The sequence below is a fragment of the Hyperolius riggenbachi genome, chromosome 4, assembly GCF_040937935.1.
Source record: "Hyperolius riggenbachi isolate aHypRig1 chromosome 4, aHypRig1.pri, whole genome shotgun sequence".
Taxonomy (NCBI): Eukaryota; Metazoa; Chordata; class Amphibia; order Anura; family Hyperoliidae; genus Hyperolius; species Hyperolius riggenbachi.
This window is the reverse complement of record NC_090649.1, coordinates 224598720-224603526: the sequence shown is the minus strand read 5'-3', so window position 1 is coordinate 224603526 and position 4807 is coordinate 224598720.

Genomic DNA, 4807 nt, shown 5'->3' with positions numbered 1-4807 from the left:
GAAAGAGACTTAAGGGGTCTCTACCTCTTCACACTAGAGCGAGGAGGTGACCCGGTATCAGTGGGGGGTTCAGGGCCGGTATCAGCTTGCACGCTGTAGCTCCTCTCGTATTGCACACAGTAGCATAATAACCCTGTTACGCAGTGCAGTAGGGTGCCAGCGAGGATCAAAGTGTCATACTTTGTCCAACACATTGTTTGACATAAGGTGACATCATGCTGAACTAGATCAGACAATGGCACCCCTAATGGTGAGTTCAAATGCGTCCACATAATATTGAAATTACATGGCACAGTGGCAGAAGATGGACCTGGAGGCGATGCAAGGGTCAGTCTAAGGCCTCTTTTTCATGGGCAGTTGAAGGCAAGGAATTCACTGCCTGTCAGTTGCTTTTCATTCACCTGCTGGGCACTTGCTAGCACTTAGCATGGGCGGTGGACAGGTGACCCTTCCCCAGAGAGTTGCATCTGAGCACGGCGGTTGCTGTCCTCAGACACTGCATACGACTTTTTTCCTACTGCCGGGTAACGCCACCATGTGTCAAACGTGACATGTGCAGCATTAGCAAACACTGGCATTTAGCTACATGTAATTGCGGCCAAATGACACTTGTGTTCAGCAGCCAGGACTAGGCTGAATTGCCTGAAAAAAAAAAAACTTTAGCCACTTGTGGAAAAGATACCTTAATCCAACACTTTTATCCAAAGAGGTTGATGCTGCTCTAGCGGCAGCCATTTTTCCTGTGTCGAATATGTCCAACATTGGATTAATGCTTGAAAAAGCAAATGTCAGACATTGTCTAACACAGGATTGTAAAAAGTTATTATTATCATCTGCAACAAAGATATTATCTTCTAGTCAGCAATACAGTACCTAATAATAGTACATATTTTACCAGTCACTTAAATACGCAAATATAACATATAGAATGAAAAGGAATCCATTGCTGCTAAACTTAATTTGCAGTAGATGCCATACAGGTGCTAAATGCCATGCTATGGATTGGAAAGAGTGTTAAAGTGGACCTGTATCCTTGCACAGGACAAGTTGTAATTTGATCTCTCCCTTGTGTCACATGACTGCCATGGCAGAGATGGCAGATAAGCTCATTTGAAAGCACAGGATGTTAACAATATGTCTGCTTCCATGAACCAGGAAGTAGGAACAGTGCAGATTTATTTTATAATAATCCGAACATTTGTATAGCGCTTTTCTCCTGTTGGACTCAAAGCGCTCAAGAGCTGCAGCCACTGAGACGCGCTCAAGAGGCCACCCTGCAGTGTTAGGGAGTCTTGCCTTGAACTCCTTACTGAATAGGTACTTGACCTAGCCAGGATTCGAACCCTGGTCTCCCATGTCAAAGGCAGAGCCCTTAATCAGTACTCTATCCAGCCATTTGCATCGGTTGTAACAAAGAAATGTTTTTCTGTAAAGGTTATTACACTATTGCTGATCTTTTAGAGCAGAGAGGAAGGTCTGAGTTAAAATTCAGGTCCGCTTTAATGGCAGACAGAGTAGTGGGGGCTTGCAAATTTATCTGCAAGCTCATAGAGAATGACCATCCTTACTTTTATAACAAAGACTGGATCTCATATGACTTTCACATTCCCTTGGCAGATTACTACACTTAGCTGCAGCAAATCATTGAAGGTTTTTTTTTTTTTTGTATGCCAGAGCATTTATTTGCCAAATGTATGTTCTCCCTGTGTCTGCGTGGCTTTCCTTCGGGTACTCTGGTTTCCTCCCACATCCCAAAAGCATTCAGATAAGTTATTTGGCTTCCCTTAAAATTGTCCCTAGACTACGTTACATACACTACACGATACATACATATGACTATGGTAGGGCTTAGATTGTGAGCCCCTCTGAGGCACACATGACTATATATACTCTGTATAGCGCTGCGGAAGATGTCAGCGCTATATAAATACTAAATAATAATAAAAATTATAATCTTGCTTTATTTCTTGCCTCTGTATTTCTTGTATTACAGCTTATCTGTAACTGTAATATTTCTGATGATTGAGTTGACAGTGCAAATCTGCCTAGCAATGTCATTGCCAACCCAAACAAATCTTGACATAGCTTCCTTCTCCCCTTTTCAAGCTACTACTACGCGTCAGGTAGTGGCGCATCGGCGGCGATCGTCAAGCACTTTGCTTGCTGCGTGTTTTAAAAGATAAATCATGAAAATCGGCCCAGCGGGGCCTGAGCGGCGCCCTCCGGCGGTCATGGACGAGCTGAGCTCGTCCATAATGCCAAGGAGGTTAATCTGCCCTTGCCAACCATTTGGGCTTTAAAATTTATACTGCTTGTTTGTTTGTTTGTTTGTTTTTAAAAAGAACAAATCCCTAAATGTGGCACCACAAGTTAGTGGAAAGGGTATATTCCTATATACAAAGGGGCTGACACTGTAATTTTGTTTGCCAAGAAAGCTGCTGGTGCTTTATATATTTTTTTTCATTGTTCATGGGACATATTATGACCTTTTGGTGCAAAGACCAAAATAAATATAACCCCCCCCCCCCCCCCTGTCTCTTAACCCTAATGGTATTACGATTTGGGACCACTCACAACTCTTCACAAATTGTCTATCTAATTCATAATAATAATAATAAAGTATTGCAGAAAATGGCTGAAGAGAAGACATGTAAACAAACAAAAGTTAATCTAATATATCAAAGCCCCCAAAAAACATCTTGGACAAAAATGAAAACAAAATGAGGAATTAGCATGTGACAATCTAGTGTAGTATTTTTGAACACCAAGGCTATCATTCATAAAGCATTTCCGCATGCGGAAATGCTTAAAACAGCTGACTTTACTGAACACTCGGCAAAGTCAGCATTCATAAAGGCTCTTTCCGCATGAAAAAATGACACTACCGAGCAGAGTGATAAATCACCGCCTTGTGTGGTGATTATCGGAACAAATGTAGCAAAATGTTAATTCATAAAGATCACTGCAAGCGGTGTAAGGTCGGGAAGTACCGCTCACTCTGATGTGGCGATACCAATGTAAGTGAATGGAGACACACAGACTTCCCAGGCAGCTGTAGCAGAGCGGAACACGGAGAAATGTATCAACTCGCCAGCTTCCGTGTCTCCGCAACCCTTCCGCCTGCCTACCGCCTGCCTAGTTCGGGGAATCTCCGCACTGCTACCGCACATGGATAAATTTTTATGAATGCCCACCCAGAAGTCTAAAATACCGGCAGCGGTGTTTTCCCGCATTGATTCCCCTTACCGACAGCCTCTTTATGAATGATAGCCCAAGAGGGCAAAAAAAAGATATGCCCATTCATTATACACTTTCCCACCAGCAACTGACAACGCTTTTATCAGGAGGTGGCATTTTACTCATTAGTATGCAGCAATGCCTCTCGCTGTCAGTTCAGATGTAAAAGTATATACATGTGGATTAATATTTTGTCCATGACTGCATATCTATTCAGATTTAGCCATCCTGACAAAGTGTATATTATTTTATACAGCCTACACAGGCACCTCACTACACCCTTCTTATTTTTATGCACCATACGCAATATACAGTACATCTCATTTTCTGCCACATAAGGGAGCATCCCAATCACATACTGTATGTCACATTTGTACACCCTATCAATCATAACTATTTTGTAGCCACACAGTAATTTTACATTTTTATGAGTACACCATTATATGAATTGTATTAACCCTTTGACAGCCATTTTTTAAAAAAAGCTACATGACCGTGCCCTCTATGTTTGAAGTGTGTTTATTAAATGTTTTGCCCAAATTTACACGTTGCAAAGTCCACATTGGTCAGTAGGATTGTCATTTAGGTGCAAATACATTTGATTTGAAAATCCATTATAAAATGGATTAATCAAATCTTGCAGTGAAAGCACTTAATTGGTCCATTTTCAAGTTGCATAGATTCGTAGTACCATCTGCATAATTCTACATCAACCTAGAATTATTTGCATGTTTAAAGTAACATAGAAAGTTGGCACTAAGCCGAAACTTGGTACTAAATGCCTTTTGGGTGTATTATTGGGAAACAAAACTGCCTATAGACACCAGCTGTAGTTTTGTTCTAAAATGCCTTTACACGTTCATGGTGTATACTGTATGTGCAAAAAACCGGAATGCCTATGGATGTCTAAGGATTAACCACTTGAGGACCGTAGGCTTACACCCCTCCCCCCATATCCCCCCCCCCTCCCCCAGTGAACAGGCTATTTTTTTACAATTCAGGCCACTGCAGCTTTAAGGCTAATTTCACACCAGGACGTTGCGTTAGAGGGGCGTTAAGATCGCATAACGTCCCCCTAATGGAACGCCTGGTGGTGCTGGATCTGGACGCGTTGTGCAGCTCACTCTGGCGTCAGTGATGCCGTGATGCGCACTCTTGTGCGCATGCGGCATCACGTGGTCCCGCCGGCCAATCACCGCGCAGAGCGGCCGCTCCAGGAAGTAAACACTGCACGTCACAACATGCAGTGCATATTAATTAGCCATGTGCCTGGCCGCTCTCCGCTCCTCCACAAGATTACTGAGCATGTGCAAGCAGTCTAACGCGGCTCAGCCGTGTCTAAAGTACTGCATGCAGTACGTTGTCTTGTGACGCAGCGTTACAATGTAACGCAACGTGGGCACTGTGAACAGCCCCATTGATTTTTCATTACTGTGCGGTGGGCTGCGTTACAGGCTGCTCTAACGTGCGCCTGTAACGTCCCACTGTGAAACCAGCCTAAAGGCTCGCTGCAGGGCCATATAACTCAGCACACAAGTGATTCCCCGACTTTTTCTGCCCACCAAATAAG